Below are 19,364 nucleotides of genomic sequence, written 5' to 3' on the forward strand. Positions count from 1 at the left end.
AACTCAGTGACCCAAACAATGGAGACAACAGATTAGTAACAGTCTCAGTCATTCGTTTTGGAGCAGAAGGAGAAGAAGCAGACATAAGAACAGGAGAACAAGTATTTTGAGGCAAAAGAGGTGTAGGAACAAGAACAGTAGAAGTCGAAGATGCAGAAATAGAAGGCAAAGGAGTTTGAGGCAAAGCTGGTAGAAAAGCTGGCGACCCTAGAGTGGGTTGCACAGTAGGAGGCAAAACCATCTGCGGAGCACCCGGTGGCTGAAAAACAGCAGGAGTTTGAACAACAAAGGGTGGAATAACCGGGGGTAATGGAGGTGCAGTAGCACCCTGCACATAAGGGGGTGATAATCTCAGTAAATGAGAGATCAAAGGATCTTTTTCAAGATCTTCAATTACTTTCGGAGGAGAAGACGGCAAGGCCGGATAACATTTATCTATGGCCATGCAACGCTGTCTATCTGAAACTTCACTCGCACGCTCTTCTCCATCTTCCCTAAAATGCCTAGCAGCTTGTAGTACTGACATATTCTTATCTTTCCTATCTATCTTTGCTTGCTTAATTTCTCGCTGTTTGGCTTCCTTTCGCCAGAGGCGGAAAGAGTCAAACATTGCCGGCCGGGCTTTCTTCTTAAAGAGCGCAACTTCCAGATTATCTAAAATATTTAATTCGAAACTACCATGTTGGGCCATCGTAAAACACCATCTTTCTTTGTATAGCGGACCCACACTTCTTTATAAGTGATAGGACCCACTCCGTGTTTTGAATAGAGCTCATAAGTCAGAGTTCCAACCGGAGGTATCGGACACGAATCCTCCAATCGGGAATCCCTGTTGCAACCACAACTAAACCATTTCCCAAATTTGCTAAGACCAGGCATCTTATAGCTCACTAGTCTAGCTTCCAACTTCAAGGGGTTATCAACTATCGATACACTCGTAAATATATGAGCCCCTCGGCTTCGATTTTTGCAAAAATCAAATCAAAACCAAGAACCAAAACAAAGTCGTGGGAGCGACCCACTTATACTTAACCAAAGTATCTGTCATGCCACCAGAAGACCGTCTATCGTCTCGCTTTACAAAGGATAAATCAAGGGTCCAAGACAGGGCGACAGTCAGGGCAGCAGTCCTTCGTAGCCGTCGGAAAGCGGGAGGCCTCACAGAAAAGACTTTCGGTCCACGTCGACATACAGGGGTCGATGAAGTGGCGGCCTTCCTCCAGAATTTCCTCACGTGGCTCCTCAGGATCCTCAGGCTTGGACCGGTACCGCTGAAGTCGCCCCACATTGGGCGCCAACTGAAGAACCGGGTTTTCTTAGAACCCAGCGGTGCCAGGGACACACCCGAAGTCTTCGAGTTCTCCTGTCTTGGAATACAGAGACACGGAATACTTCTAGGTGGCGTCAGAGATCAAATTTATTAGCTGCAGCTAGTAACAGTAAACCAAGCAATACAACACGGTGTACAACTAAGGAGACTGCTCAATTTTCATAGAGCAAGACATCACTTTTTATGCTGTTTTCGATTAATTACGAATGCACACCCACTGCGGCAAATTCTGACCAATGGGATACATTTTCACATACATTATTACATTCCAAAAAGCTCACTTTACATTGTACCAACCCACAAGTTAATTATTAGGACAGTCCCAAATTCACTTTCCACAAGTCGGACAAACCCATAATTGAAAGCACTACCAATGTAATGAAAAGTCGTAAGGAAAGAAACAATTCAGATGTTGAGTTAGATAAGATATGTGCAAGAAACTAAAAGTTAACGATATCCTGAACATTGATTGGTAATCTCAGACAACGATCAACTAGGAAAATTGGCTTTGTGAAAGGGTCAGTTTCAGGTGACGGGGTCAGCATCTTGCAGTTCACTCACAAGTCGAAAAGGGCCTGTTAATGCATACATGAACGAAGCTCATGCAACTTTGTTCGTTCGTTTACCTCCATAGGCCTACGTGAGGGTAACACAAAATGGCGTCACGAACAATGCAAACAAAATGGAGTCTGGTCCCGTAAACCACGGAACCTCACCAGAACTGTCAAGATCTGTAATGTACATCTGGATGCCAAACTGGGCCTCGGAGGGGGTATGACCACCCAAAGATCATCTAGGCAGATTGTTTAATGCTCACTGGACTCCACAGAATTGATGGATCCAACTACGACCTGAACCTGATACTCTAGGTGTTAAGGATTGCTTTTAGTCAATGTTTTTCCTCTCCACAATCAAATTTCCCTTAGGATGATATGGAGAAGAATAATTCACAGCAACACTCAGGGTTCCCATTGTTTCCCTGTAAACCATAGAGGAAAAAGCAGGAACCTGATCTGAGAGGAATGCAGCTACTGCATATGTCACAATGATGACTTGCAAATCTATTATAACAGTGCGAACGTCAGCCAATCATTGTGACCACACACATAGGAATCTGGAGCATGAATCTACAGCAAGTAGAATTAATTTAAATGCACCATCTGAATTTAAGGGACAGCAGTGATCGAGGTACACACATTGGAGCAGTTTATTTGAAACTAAGAGGGGTGTCTGCAGTGGATCGGCAATGATGGAGCTTTTAATTTGTTGACAAATGTCATAACTAAGGACTTACTGCTTTGTCTTGTTGTGCAGAACATGCCACCAATAGCGCTTCTGTAGTAGAGAAACTGTGGCTGCCACACCAGCATGGGCAGATGCCACACCCTCAAGGGCAGCTCTCATTAATTCTAGCCTGCCGACTTGGTTGGGAATCACACGATCAACCACTCCATGGATGGTAGCAAAAGGAATGTTTTAGGCAATTAAGTGTTAGGAATATTTTCCTGGATATTTAAAGGGGGCGCCATTGCGAGAAGTATTACCAGCAGCCATGATATCTTCATCTACCCTTGTATGGGAATGAGTAATCACAGCTACCATAGAAGTTTAAACTGCAGATTTGACAGCTTCATCAGTCAATGAATTCACTACACCGTGTATTCCCACATGCTGATGACTCAATGTGTCTATCACATGAGCCTTTGGCAAACTGTCTTTAACTTGTGCCACTTTTCCTCAAAGTAGCTTATGCTTTATAGTGAATCTCTGAATCCATTCAGTCACCAGTAATGTAAATTCTCATTAAAAGATTGGTCACAATGATACGAATCGCACACTATGATTGTGGGGAATCCTGGATCCATATTTTATAGTGCCAGAATCAAGGATTTCAATTCAGTCAGTTGTGCAGTAGGAGTCCTCTAGGGACTGTGTAAATGTTTTTTAAAGATGGAATTTTCCATCCATCATGACATCCTGTACCACGGCGCAAGCCGTCGAGTATTGGTGTTTGGTGCCAACAGCAGGATGGGCTGAACCATCAGTATATATTATGCGCTTATAGTGATCATGAGGTAATGCATCACTCTGCATGGGGCATTCATGTTCATATTGGAGAAATTGTTGAGGTTATAAAGTAAGTTCAAAGACATAGGGCCTTATTACAAGTCTGGCGGTCCTGCCGCAGTGCCGGCACCATGCTGTTTGTTGGAGAACCACCAAAGCTGTGATGCTCCCGCCCACCAGATTACGAGTGTAATCCTGGTTGGGCGGACGGGGCAGGGGTGGTCAGACAGTGGTGATCTGTTAGTTTCATAGGAGATGTGACCACACTAACCTCAGAAATTAACTGGAGGAGTGAACTAGAGGCATAGGGCGCCAGGAGCAGGCCAGCCTCCAAAACAAAATGTTAAACAGAAATGGGGCCGCTCCCAGTAATGTGACCAAAGGTGCTCAAGATTCAATTGTGAGTGTAGACATCTAACAAAAAGTGAAGGACTGGCCTCAAACACCACCTGGAGTCATGCTTCATCATCAGCCATCCACGACCTCTAAAAACTTGGTTTGAAAGAGGGCGGGCATTAACCTGACGACTGGGATGCACTTCTAAACTAAGTGGGGGCCCATAGTGAGTAAGTGAAATTTAAAAACCATTACCGTTGCTGAGTTACATTTTCAATAGAGTAGGTAACTGTATGGTATTAAAAAACAGTGGACGGAGATGTGGGGAAATGTATTCTCCCCTCATCGTATTCAATCGGGTCTACATGTTTCTGCCTAGTGTCCCTAAACAGTACATGGCATTCATCAGGACCTGTATTAGAAAGGGCTCCGTACTTACCAAATTTGTGGTGAGAAAACCACTAGGTGAGGTGACCTTTGTCACTCTCCACTTCCGGGGGCTCTCTGTAACCCTGTAAAAAAAGAAATTGTATACAAGGGATGTGAGAAGTTGGCCTGGCATATGCTGTCCATTATTCAAGTGGGAACCTGGCACCAGTCCAAACGAACCTTATTGATGGTAGGTTTAAAGATAACCTATATTGAAAGCTATCCTGGTGGTAGCTGTGGAGAGCAGCCTTCTGGCTAAGTCTTGAAGGAATGTACAGCAGCTTGTTTTACCAGTCTATAATCTCATGAATGACCAAATGAAAGGAAAACCACACCAGGTATATATATGAAATATATTATTTATTCTAAACACATCCCTCTAGTCTCTTTATGAGGCTAGAGGGAAAAGTACATTCCGTAAACTTATTTAGCACACAGTAAATTAGCACAATATATGATTAGCCCAGGGGTGTCACAAACCATATACTAAGAAAGCGGTATAAGAACCACGACTGACATAGATACAAGGCCTAGAGCCTTTAGAACTGCTGGGGCCACCAGGAACCACCCAAGATAGTGGCACAGGGGACCCGCGGGGGACGCGTGCAGTGTCTAAACACAGCCGCGAATCACCTTTAACTTCTATGGGGAAAGTTGTGGTTGGAAAATTACAGATAAAGGACACTTAGAAGAGGACTTGGAGCAAACCCCTTTAGAACTAGGCAGTTCTAGAGTCAATATCCATGGGAGCACTGGAGTACTCGAGTTACCTCACCCAGAGAAGCCGGGTGCATAGGTGTCTTTTGGGGTTTCGTCGTCGTTTTCAATGGCGATCAGCTGCAAAGTGCTGCTGGTGACTAAGTCGAAAGTGTCCGGGGGGGATCCAAGGGCGGATCAAAGATCTGAAGAACCTGAAAGCAGAGGGGAAAGAGTCTGGGTCCCTAGCCAGCGACCACGAAGGCGAGGAGAAGATGCCAACCAATGTCAGGTGATTTCAGGTGAAGAAGGGGAAGCTTGACTTTTCAGCCACGAAGACCAGGAGTCATTGAGGATGACCAGGAGCTGGATTCTAACTGTCCCACAAAGGATGTTGAGTGCTGCAGTGTCGGTTTCCAGATTGGACCCAACAAGCCTTGGCAACAGCCACTCATGCAAAAAGCAAAGATTGGCTTTGGTGCAGACCAGCAAGGTCTGAGGGACTCACCCTTTGGAGGGGAGTCAGGGCACCTCTGAAGCAATCAGGAAAGCTCAAGAAACAGAAGAGTTACCTTTGTGGGGACCCACCAGTTGACAGTCCAGGGATCACAAAGAAGCCTCAAGCGGAAATGCTAAAAGCGGGCCCACGGAACCCTCGTGGAGTGTAGGCCCACAATCTTTGGTGCAAAGAGTGCTCGGGCCTTGGACTACAAGTAGCCCAATGCACAACTTCGGGAAAGCTCAGGAGTTGATGCACTAGTAAATGTGCACATATCCAGGGGTTCCGTTCCACGTCAGTCGTGAGGGATGTGGGTCTCAGCTTTGCTGGGATCTCGTGTCAGCCTCGGAAAAGTCTGGAAGTCTAGGTCCTGTGTCACAAATTCCTCGGGATTCAGCGAGAGCCTTGGAAATGCAGATCGGCAAGATGCTTCTTTGGTGCCTGTTTGAACAGGGGAGTCACTCCTTGACCCCAAGGGAGAATCTTCCATCTTGTAGTCGAAATAGAATGTCGAAGTTCCAGGATATATGTTGCAGAATTTCGTCCAGGGTAATCTGAAGTCCTATGGACTGGGTTCCTATACTTATACTAAGTTTAGGGGTTGGACTTACTCTAGGGTCCCACCTATGGGAGGACCCAGGGTGGGGGTGGTTTACACCCCTTTCCCTTTGTCCAGTTTCGCACCAGAGCAGGGGCTGAGTGCCCCTACAACCGGTTTGAACTAGGGTATGCGCAGGGACACCAAGTCTGCCCCCAGCACCGCCTGAAAAGCATTCTCTGAATGCACCCACCCAGCCCCAAAACACTAAAGCCTGACAGTCCTATTGACAGACCCTGTGACAGACCTATTGTCCAGGCCTCCCCTGCTGGAGTTTCATCCAGCAGCAGGAGGTCAGACTTGTGTCTGTGGCTGCAGCATCCATTTTGTGATGCCAGGGCTCTTTTAAACTATTACCGGTTAAGTAATTATGTACGTCTTCTCCCTCTAGAAGGGCGGAATTGTACCCCCGCCGCCAGAACTGGCAGGGGTGGTAGGATTCCAAGGTGTTTGACACCAAACACGACATGTTTCCATGGAGCCATTCCAAAGTTAACATTAACCGCGAGGTTATAATGCACTTTAGAGTATATGGTCGGGCTGCATCACAGAACAGCTACAAAGAAGTGATTCCAAAAGCTGCGGAGGGGTCCTACTCATGCATGGGGACCCTCTCACACAAAACCAAGCACTCTGCCTTCAGGATTGTTAAGGCCTGCCAAAGGAGTGACTTATAGGTTTATATGTGTCAGTGATATAAGGTAGATGTTGGTAACCTATATATCAGTAAGGGGTGCATGCACCACCTTACCCAGGCTGCAGTAGCAGACCTGTGGTGCCATTTTGGAAGGCTTCCCAGGGGTGGCATAATACATGCTTCAGCCCCTGGCAGGCCTCAGGGGTACCTATGCCCGTAGTACCTATGGTACCATATACTAGGGACTCAAAAGGGTAACCCAGTAACCAATCGGGAGTGTACCTAATGTACATGCAATCAATTTAGAGAGGAAGCAGCTAGGCTGGGGTCCTGGTTAGCAGGGCCCCAGCCAGACTAAAGTCGAAAAACAGTGAAACACCAGCAAAAAGTGGGGGTAACCATAGTAAGCAGATCCTACTCTCCTACAGGAGAACCATCAGTATACTCAGGTCACTTAAAGAAACCCATTTGGAACCACAATACACAAATTAGCGTGCGTGGCTATATGTGTAACACTTGACTCTCATACGTGCACACACAAAAGAATTAAATAGTGGGAGATACATCTCTCACATCTTGTCCAAGAACTTCAACCTACGGGCTCCATGGGAGGAGGAATAAAGGGAAAGGCCCTGTATCAAACTCTAGGGGATTAAAAAAGCAAAAGTAGCCACGGTAAAAGAAATGTACACCATATGCATGCAAACGTAATAGCAAGGGCTTAGAAGGACTCTATTCCATCAACACATTTTCATTACACATTTGTCTTGCATTCCCTTACTTTATCAAGGTGCACTTTCCGTGATATCACCTAGTTGTATTCAGCTCTCCTCCCTGATGATAACTGAGCTGGGAGGACGAGAGGTTTAAGTAATGCGCTTAATTGGGCATATGGCGGGAAGAAGGCCCTTAATTAGCACTAATTGTCAACATTAGCGTTATGCCAGGTGTTCCATTTCGCACCTATGAAAGGATAGGGTTAGAATGCCTGTTTTCGGCATTTTTGCTCAATGTCGCATGGCCCCTACACTGATATCTGGTGTCTGTAGGAGCGCGAGGAAAGATCATCAGGCAGGCGCCTGATTTGGGGGCAAGGTCAGTGTTGCACCAATCGCGTGCTTCTCACATGAAAGTGAGCGTGATGCGTTGGTCACGTGTTACGTGTGCGCGTGAAGGCCAGGCACTGCATGTCCTTCGCATAGATGTTAATGATAGATCATGAAGATCCTGATCCCGGCGGCGATGATTGCACATTATGAAATATTAGGGGATGTTTCTAAGGAATATCACAAAAATATTAAAATGGTATACACTACACATTGGTATTTACGTGGCTGGTTGTATAAAGTAATTAAAGACTTCAAAATCGCGTTATTAGAACTCAGAGTGGTCTATGTTGTTATATTAAGCTGGTGACACTCAGGTTGAAAGTACGAGACAAAAAGAATTTCATTGTAGCGTGAGCTAAAGTTGTCAGATAGCGTATCATGATTTCGGGCTTCATAGTTTTAGAAATCAATACACCTTTCTATTATTATTTTATTTTGTATTATATCCCTTCTGTCTGGTGGATTGGAAAAGCAGCTTAATTATCGAAATTAAAGACCGAACCTTCTTGAGGATATGTTCAAAATGCACTCCTTTTATTAAAATAACATGGTCGAACGAGATTTGTTCCTCTCAGGGCGTCATCCATATTGGGAGGTTCCATATATGGTCTGCTGTTAGTGCCCCATCTGTAACCAGGGAAAATCATCATTCAGGCCAGTCTCCCATGAGCGGAGGCGAAACACCCATCATTGTTCTCTAATGTGAAGATTCTTTGACATATCCATCTTCTGTTTCCTTATGACTTCCAAAACCATCCATTTTAGGCCGGTGTCTTTATGGTTTTGTTCTAGGAATTGCCTGGTTAGTTTCGTATTTGATTTCCTACATCTCATGGTTCTCTGATGTTCATTTATACAGATCTTTATTTTCTTGAGAAAGGCAATTTTTGTTTTATTGAAATTAAATTTGTAGCTTTGTTCAGCAAATCTCAAAACAAGGCGATTTACTCTGGCTAAGTGTGTGTTAAAGTCATCATCCGTGAGATATATATCATCAAGAGGACGGCAATGCTTCTGAGTCAATATTATGTAGAATTGACTTTCCTCGGGCAGCAACCAATCCAGGACTATTCTTATACCCCTGAGGGAACCAACACAAGGTGTGCCGTGAGCCCAGCAAGGAGAACACTGTTAGTTGGATCTCTGCTTTCAGGTGCTATGGTTTGGCAGAAAATAAACATTAGAAATATCCATGGTTGTTTTGGATTTTTTACGGAAAATGTTGTTCATTTAAGCCGTACTATGTGAGTTTGAGATTGCAAATGCGCGTGTATAGCTGTTTAAGTGTCTATAATCTAAGACTATGTGATAGGAATGTTCCGATTTAGCTACCAGAAATAAGGGATTATTCGTAGGAGACACACAGGACTCAGCAATTCCCTGGTACTCTATTTGTGAGAGAACTTTCTCTTTATGTTAATTGAGTAATGTGGTTGCACTTGGGGCTGGACCTTATGAATATTAAGTGATAAGGCAAATCATTAGCCCAGCCTACATGCTTGGGGTATAATGCCAGGCTTGTGCAAGAGCCCATTCTGTGGCATACACCTGTGTAACCTCTTCAGGGACAATCACAGAGAAAGTTGGTAAAATGTCCGCTTCTCCTGATGGGGCTGTTCTTACAAACTCCGGTGACTAATTGACCTCTGCTAAGAGAATGTCATAAGTACGTGTTAAATGTTCCCAGAATATTAACCTAATGGTCCACATTATGTCACCCTTAATCTGACTATGTAATATATAAAGTCTATCTGGAAGCCTGGCTTGCTGATCTGGTGTTTTCACTTCAATAAAGAAGTTAGGGCACGATGTAGGTAATTAGTATTTACCGATTCGTAAATACCGAATTTTACCGATTCGGTATTTACAAATCGGTAAATGCTATGTAGGTATTTTTACCGATTTTTTTACCGAATCTGCAACATTCGGTAATTACCGAATCGGTATTTACTGATTCGGTAATTGCCATTGATTTCTATGGGCCTTGAGGCCCATAGGAATCAATGTCAAATTACCGAATCGGTAAATACCGATTCGGTAAAATTACCGAATTTGCAAGGGGGACAGGGTGTCACTTTGACACCCGGTTGCACCCCTGATTCTGGCTTGTGTGCCATGTGGCACACATACATGCCCGATGTGCATGTACACAGGAATTCGTTATTTACTAAGGGCATGTATGTGTGCCACATGGCACAGGTGTACATGCACAGATGTGCATGTACACAGGAATTCGTTATTTACCATGACATAGCATGTCATGGTAAATAACGAATTCTTAAGGGTCACCTACATCACAAATTTGCGATTCGGTAAATTTACCGATTCGGTAATTTACAGAATCGGTAAATTTACCGAATCTGTAAATATACCGAATCTGTAAATTTTAGGCCCCCTACATCTGTAACTCCAAATACCGGTCCGTAACGGCCGAAATCGGCCGTTACCGACTGGTATTTGGCCTCCTACATCTGGCCCTTAGTTCTGGCAAACTCTCAAGACCTCTGTCACGCTGTCTAGCAGAGTCACTGCCTACATCTTGTTCTGAAGGAGAGTTCTCAATATGTGTGGCATATTTCTCTGAAATTCCCGAACCACCTTCTTTTTGAATTGGGGTTGTGGAAGTTACTCTTCCTTTTTTATGATGATGTCAGATGAGATTTGTGAGTCCTTTTTTGGTTTCACATACTCTTTTTGTCTGCACTCTGACCGATGAGTCCTGAAAGGAACAAGAAGGACGTGTGTCAGTGTACTGTCACCTATCAGGCTACTTTATTGTATCAGGGTTATGTAAATTATAACGTCTATCAGAGTTCCCCGGTTGCAGAGATCTACCCTGTGATTTTCCTTTTTCTTTCTTTTTTTGTTTCTCTCAGCATTTTTAGAAGACTCAGTGCTTGTTTAGTATTGTCCTTTTCAGAACAACCTTTAGGCTGTGACTTATTTGGGCTAGCTCCCAAATTATCTTGACCTATAGATGTATAAGTGTCCGCAATATTAAGAATTTTTGGTAACTCGCACTCCTGTTCTTCTACCGCAAGTTGCCCAAGGCGCTGGAATGGTATTTAATATTGCTTAATATGATTGAGGATACCGAAGCAAATTTTGCCAATTAATTTCATTCCCAAATCCAGGGCAGGAGCAGTCCTGTATTTTCTCTAAATCCATTTTAGTACTTCAGACAACATTAAATTGTTGAATTCTAGGATACGGTGTGGAGCCAGCTAGTACTGGCCATGTATCCCCGTCATTGCTGAAGGGACCTAGTCAAATGTTTTGTAATACATGTGGTAGGGTGCCTTGGAACCAATTTTGATGTTACTGAAATGTTTATGTTAAATGTGATGTAACAGCAGGACTGCAATTTGCATGACTATAAATTACATTTGCCATTGTAGTGATTTGAATTTCGAGGGAATTACTATAGTGGTGTATCCTTTTAAATGTTCAAACTTGAACAACCTAAAGACAAAAACAGGTGCTTCCTATAATGCTGAGCAAGATTCACCCTTAACATCACGGGTAGCTCAGTTAAACTGTGAATAGGGGACCTTGGGCACACACAAGAACTACTCAGGAGACAAGTTAAATAAGTACCAGACCTATGAACATTGGTGGTGCCATGTTAAACAGTTTCCACTAAAGAGGTAGGACTCAATCAATCCGGATTTTTAAAGAGCAACAAATCACCCAATGAGGGTCTCAATGCACTTGAGTTGCCAACTGCTTCGTTGTGATTTATTCAATCAATGAAAACATGGGGAAAGCAAGGAGAAGGCACTCAAAACAAGCATTAGAAATGCAATCGGGCTCGGATTTATTTGAGTTTGAGCTAATGGTATTGTAAATGGCAATGTGTTTTCGTCATGTGTGATGGAGTGTGTGCATGTGGTGTGTAGTGGTATTATGTGAGTTGTATTGTAATTTTACCTATGCACTCTGCACTCCCTATGCACGCTGCACTCCCTATGCACTCTGCACTCCCTATGCACTCTGCACTCCCTATGCACTCTGCACTCCCTATGCACTCTGCACTCCCTATGCACTCTGCACTCCCTATGCACTCTGCACTCTGCACTTCCTATGCACTCTGCACTCCCTATGTACTCTGCACTCCCTATGCACTCTGCACTCCCTATGCACTCTGCACTCCCTATGCACTCTGTACTCCCTATGCACTACCTATGCACTCTGCACTCCCCATGCACTCTGCACTCCCTATGCACTCTGCACTCCCTATGCACTCTGCACTCCCTATGCACTCTGCACTCCCTATGCACTCCCTATGCACTCTGCACTCCCTATGCACTCTGCACTTCCTATGCACTCTGCACTCCCTGTGTACTCTGCACTCCCTATGCACTCTGTACTCCCTATGCACTCCCTATGCACTCTGCACTCCCTATGCACTCTGCACTCCCTATGCACTCCCTATGCACTCTGCACTCCCTATGCACTCTGCACTCCCTATGCACTCTGCACTTCCTATGCACTATGCACTCCCTATGTACTCTGCACTCCCTATGCACTCTGCACTCTGCACTCCCTATGCACTCTGCACTCCCTATGCACTCTGCACTCCCTAGGCCCTCCCTATGCACTCTGCACTCCCTATGCACTCTGCACTTCCTATGCACTCTACACTCCCTATGCACTCTGCACTCCCTATGCACTCTGCACTCCCTATGCACTCTGCACTCTGCACTCCCTATGCACTCTGCACTCCCTATGCACTCTGCACTCCCTATGCACTCTGCACTCCCTATGCACTCTGCACTCTCCACTCCCTATGCACTCTGCACTCCCTATGCACTCTGCACTCCCTATGCACTCTGCGCTCCCTATGCACTCCGCGCTCCCTATGCACTCTGCACTCCCTATGCACTCTGCACTCCCTATGCACTCTAAACTCTGCACTCCCTATGCACTCTGCACTCCCTATGCACTCTGCACTCCCTATGCACTCTAAACTCTGCACTCCCTATGCACTCTGCACTCCCTATGCACTCTGCACTCCCTTCTGCACTCTCAATCTGCACTCTGAAACTGCACTCTGAAACTGCACTCTGAAACTGCACTCTGAATCTGCACTCTGAAACTGCACTCTTATTCTGCACTCTCAATCTGCACTCTCAATCTGCACTCTCAATCTGCACTCTCAAACTGCACTCTCAATCTGCACTCTCAAACTGCACTCTCAATCTGCACTCTCAATCTGCACTCTCAATCTGCACTCTCAATCTGCACTCTGAATCTGCACTCTGAATCTGCACTCTGATTCTGCACTCTGATTCTGCACTCTGAATCTGCACTCTGAATCTGCACTCTGAATCTGCACTCTGAATCTGCACTCTGAATTTGCACTCTCAATCTGCACTCTCAATCTGCACTCTCAAACTGCACTCTCAATCTGCACTCTCGAACTGCACTCTCAATCTGCACTCTCAATCTGCACTCTGCATCTGCACTCTGAATCTGCACTCTGCACTCTCAATCTGCACTCTCAATCTGCACTCTGCACTCTCAATCTGCACTCTGCATCTGCACTCTGATTCTGCACTCTGCACTCTCAATCTGCACTCTCAATCTGCACTCTGCACTCTCAATCTGCACTCTGCACTCTCAATCTGCACTCTGCACTCTCAAACTGCACTCTGCACTCTCAATCTGTACTCTGCACTCTCAATCTGCACTCTGATTCTGCACTCTCAATCTGCACTCTCAATCTGCACTCTGCACTCTCAATCTGCACTCTGCACTCTCAATCTGCACTCTGATTCTGCACTCTCAATCTGCACTCTCAATCTGCACTCTGCACTCTCAATCTGCACTCTGCACTCTGCACTCTCAATCTGCACTCTCAATCTGCACTCTGCACTCTCAAACTGCACTCTGCACTCTGCACTCTCAAACTGCACTCTGCACTCTCAATCTGCACTCTGCACTCTCAATCTGCACTCTGCACTCTGCACTCTCAATCTGCACTCTGCACTCTCAATCTGCACTCTGCACTCTCAATCTGCACTCTCAAACTGCACTCTCAAACTGCACTCTCAAACTGCACTCTCAAACTGCACTCTCAAACTGCTCAGGCTGCAAACAGCCTTATGCAGTGACTGGCCTTGAAGCTACAGGAAACTTCTCGCTTTTTCACTTTTTTTTTTTTTAAGTTTTACACTTTGCTTTGATGCAGACGCTTTCTTACACTGTGGCATGGAGTCATCCTGCTCAGCTCTCGGCCTCGCGCGCGCGCCACTGCAGACATATGTTTTCAATTATCTCCGCCGTGATGGCGAGATAATTGAAGATATATGGCCTTCTGCTCTTAAGACCATGCCTTTCACGTCTGCCCTACACGGAAAGAAAACACAGGAAAAGCACGAACGCCGCCATTCACAGCAGACTTGTGAACGCGCCCACAACATCTGCATTACATTATCGCGGCACCCTGACAGCTCCTAATTGAAATTAATGGACTGCTGTGCGCGTAACCGCACAGAAAATGCCAAAATGGCGAACGACAAATTACATATAGCCTATCGTGTCAAGGCTACTAAAAAGACAGCACAGCGAAGACGAATCACTATGCAGATGCCATAAAAAAAGCTTGTGCACTAAGGAATGTTTCTTTCCCGAGCCCTAAAGAAACCTTTTTTTTTTTTTTTTCTTTAACAATAGGAGCTCGAGCTCCGCCCCACTTCGTGGTGACGTAGGCCGAGCCCTAAAAATGGAGATAAAGCAAAGAGAAAACTGTGAAAATGAGGGAAAAGCAAGGAGAAAGCACTCAAAAAAGCCAGAAAAAGCAAGGAGATAGCAGTGAGACAAAGGTAAACGCGAGCAAGGAAAAAGCACTAAAAAAACAGAAAACGTATGACAAAGGGGTGAAAAATAAGGGAAAAGCAAAGAGAAAGCACTCAGAAAATGGGGAATAAGCAAGGGGAAGATAGGAACAAGAGTGATGCGGCAATATGGAGAGAGCTGGGTCTGAGACTGTGTACTAGGACAATAGAACTTCAGAATGTAGGGACTAAGTCTGCCTAAACCATTAGAGAATGTCAGACCAATTCCTAGTTAGCTCGCAGTGCCTTACCCAAACCCCTAACCTTCCTGGCGTGGCAGGTGATTATGGCAACCTCAAACATTACACACTAATCCCCAAGGGAATCGTAGATACGGATGTATGACGTTACAACGCATACTTTTACAACGCATTCTTTACAACGCAACATCCATTGCAACACATTCCATTACAACGCATGCCATTACAACGAATTTTTAAAAACTACCTTAACAACGCATTCCATTACAACGCATACTACCTCTACAACGCATACCTTAACAACGCATACCATTACAACGCATAACATTATATTGCATGTATGGTAAGTATTGGATAGTGTAGGGGTAAAACTTACTATTCTAACTCCGGGGGGGTGCAACAGTAGGGTAAGTGTTGGATAGTGTAGAGGTAAAAATTACTATTCTAACTCCAGGGGGTGCAACAGTAGGGTAAGTGTTGGAAAGTGTAAGGGTACTATGCGTTGTAATGTTATGCGTTGTAATGGTATGCGTTGTGATGACATGCGTTGTAGTGGTATGCGTTGTAGTGTCATGCGTTGTAATGGTTGCGTTGTAATGGCATGCGATGTAATGGATGTTGCGTTGTAAAAGTTTTGTTGTAATGGTAGTGCGTTGTAAAAGTTGCGTTGTAAAGGTTGTTTCCCGTAGATACAGTTTATACCTTTTTTTGTTGTTTAGTTTGCATGCCCATGGGAAACACAAGAAAGGTACGAATGACGTTTTCAATACATTTATTGAAACAATCATAGCCCGGCATCGAAAGAATGAGCTGCGATTATTAGCCAGATAAACCAAAGCACTGTAACCAGCATTATGAGCATGGTGAAAAGAATAAACAGTCCAATCATGGCAGTCTGATTTCGGTATATTTCATGCAAGCAAAACATGTAAAAATAACTTTGCTAAAATTATGCTTATAAAAAGCATAAAATATATCATTAAAATGGAGAAACAAAGTGAACTCTAGAAACCCAAACAACACTACTGCCTTTAGTAATTCAGGGAGGGGGGGATTATTTCTGACTTGTGCCAAGTGAAGAGGGGTGCAAAGGGGCATGATGCAGATTAGGCAAGACATATGGTCTAATAATGTGTATATCTTCTGATCTGAGATAGTTGTCACACTGACCAAACTAAATATTTAAAATATGGTATCCCTTGATCTGCTCCCCTTCCAATATGGCTGATATACTCTTCTAACTGTTTTACTTTCTGAGGCACAATGACGCTTGACTATATGTAATGTCAGGTTCCCATCTCGAAGTACGCAACCAATCTCTAAACAACTATTTATAATAACTTAATAAGAACAAGTCTTGGATCCTTATATCTGACTACAAGCCACAAACTGCACTAACTATATCTTCAATAGAACCAAATACAGGGGCACCTGACAGCCACTGCTCAATGTAGCTCTTACCTCAACTGATTATGTTCAAGAAGCACCCCATGGCACTCAGAAAAGTGTGAGAAACTGAATCAATATTCATTTGGTAACTATTTCTGTCAGTATGGACTAGAATCTTCTTTTTTGCCTTTTTTATAACTTATTTAGACCCCTTAATAACAACAAAACACTGGTTACTGTTTCTATCTACTACCAGTACTTGAACCCCCACTGTTAAAATCAGACCTCAAAAGTCAGTGACTGCTTTCCTATTCTTATTCCGTTATTATTTAATTGTAATTGTTCTAGGAGTGACAACGCGCTTTCAGGTTTAACTTATAATATTCACCTTTTTAATATAAAAGAGAATACACCAGGCAGAATGTGATTTGTTTGCGTATGAGTTGGTATTCTATTAATAGCATGTTCATAAAAAATTTGGACCATAACAAATTTCTCTATATCATTTGCAGTCCAGAGAAATCCCTTGTCTAACAGCCTTATGGGGTGAAACAAATTGTTGGCTGTTACTCTACTAAATGAATGGCTTTAAACTATTGTTGTCAACATTATTTAACAGAAGAATTTAACATTTGTGAATTACTGTATTTTACTTTGTATCAATCTAGTTGCCATTACCTGACTGTTATTAAATGCATATATAAAGCAAGTATTGCCATACTTCAACATAGTCTTTTCTAAACATGTGGATTCTCCTTAAAATCTAAGTAAATATGAACAGGGATGTATTGGGAACAAATCTTTGCAACACATGTTAGATGGAGATCAATTAACTACTTGAACAAATATTTGGAACCCGATTCACAAAAGTAATCTGAGACAAAATCCTAACTTTACGACTTTCGGTTCCTAAGGGATGACATCAAAATAAGCCATGAACCAGTGCTGAGTAAAGTATATATTTTTGAGTCAACTTCTGGACTTCTAATAACCAAGGAAAAATGATTTCTCTTATTGCTTCATAAATTGGGCACACCGATACCCATTGATCAGATTACATGACACTTGCGATGGGAAGGGCACACTTTGTGCTGTTTGAGGATCTAAACTTACTGCATGAAAGAAGATGGGCGATGTGCAGAAAGCCATACCTGCAGTAAGCGCTTGTGTTAATTTTTAGAGGCATCTGCTGTTCCTGTCCATGTTTGAAAGGTATAACTGCAACAAATAATGGATGGAATGCTGAATAATCAAACATTCTCCTCCAGTCAAGAGATCTAGGGTAAATCGAGCGTTCTTTTGCCCACTACGCCACCCCAGTTAGGACCCAGCCATATGCAAATCAGTCTTAACCCTGTGCCTCATGAGAAAAGTCCAGACCAAACTGCCAAGCCAGGTCCTCCCTGGACCGGGAAAAAGCATCCTGGAACCGGTTTCAGGGTATGTCACCCTTCATCAGCCAGGCTTGCTTGAATCCAGTGGCACAGTGAGCAGGGGATCCACGTCTGGGCATTACCATCCCACTTAGGGTGAAAAGTGTAACTGCAACAAATTATGGATGCATTCTGTCCACAAATTGTTGTTTTTTCATTTGTAACCCCGAATGGGACGGGTATGCCCAGACGTGGGTCCCGTGCTCTCCATGCCACTGGAGTCACGCTATCCTGGCTGAAGAGTGGTGAAAGCCCCCCTCCCCGCCCCCAAACCTGGTCCTAAGATGCTTGGTTCCAGTCCAAGGCTGACCTGGCCTGGCAGTTCGGGGTGGACTGTTCCCATTGGGCACAGGGTCAAGACTGATTTGCATATGGCTGAGTTCAAACTGGAATGGCATGGTGAGCAAAAAAACGATGGATTTAGGTCCAGATCTCTGTACTAAGGTGAATGTATTACATTGTTCTGCATTCTGTCCATCAATTGTTGTTTTTGCATTGGTCACCCCGAATGGGACGGGTATGCCCAGACATGGGTCCCGTGCTCTCCATGCCACTGGAGTCAAGCTATCCTGCTGAAGAGGGGTGAAACCCGGAAACTGGTCCTAGGAAGGAAGGGACGACCTGGCCTGGCAGTTCAGGCTGGACTGTTCCCATTGGGCAAATGGTCAAGACTGATTTGCATATGGCTGGTTTCAAAATGGAATGACATGGTGAGCAAAAAAACTATTAAAATAGGCCCAGATCTCTGTACTGGGGTGAATGTATGACATTGTACTGCATTCTGTCCATCAATTATTGTTTTTGCACATGTTTGAAAGGTAGCATAGTGAAAGACAGAGCTCTTCCCCATATTGCTGTACCAGTTTGATAACATTCAAGTAATCCTTGGACATAGACCTTCAAATATCTTATTGCGTTGATGGTTAAACCATACTGGGGAACCGGAAGGCGGAGGGTTCCATTGACTATGCTATGCTTGCCCACAGACACACAATGTTTAGCCATGCCGGATTTTGACATTATCTCTCAATACGTCAGTGGGGTGGGATGGTTCCATACCAAATGTTCAGCTGAACTCAAATATTGTGCTAAATCATTAGGCATCCTGACTGTACTGATGGCTCTTTAAGAAGGTGCTAAATTTAATTCTCCTGCCACTGGTTTGCTGTGGTGTTGGATGGGATACCGGTGGGTAAATGGAGGTGTATTTACCAGAGCTGCCTGTGTGAAGTTAAAGTGGAATTTGTTATCTAGCTGATCAGTAGTGTCTCGAGGATTTTTTTGGGGGGGCTATGCAAGACATATTTTGGGCCCCCTGTTCATAACAGCTTTGAATTTATCTCCAACTTTTATGCTAATTGTAGCACAAAAACTGTTGAAATATGCATTTCCCAGGATCACACAAATCCTTATGATGATACTGGCAAAAGAGGCAGAGGCAAAGGAATGCAGAGAGAAGCTGAGAGGTTCAGATATAGAAATAGACAGAAGTGACCTAGAGAGAGAAAGAATGTTTACTTTCTCAGGGGGGCCCTTAGAAGGTTAAGGACCTGGACAATTGCCTACTTTGCCCATGCCTTAAAACATCTCTGTTGCAGGGAAAGTAAGGCAGTGCTTAGTACTAGTAGAGTACAAGTAAGACATTATTTTCACCAGCAACTCTCTGTTAACAAGGCTTGACATATTTACTTTTGCCCTAAAATGTGCCTCGTCCCATTTTTTTGTGGTTGGCGGACTCCCAAGTTCTGCTTCCCACCTTCCTTGCCCCTTTGAATGACAACCTGAGACTGGATTTCAGAAAT

This window comes from Lissotriton helveticus, chromosome 5_1, assembly GCF_964261635.1.
Source record: "Lissotriton helveticus chromosome 5_1, aLisHel1.1, whole genome shotgun sequence".
Classification (NCBI taxonomy): Eukaryota; Metazoa; Chordata; class Amphibia; order Caudata; family Salamandridae; genus Lissotriton; species Lissotriton helveticus.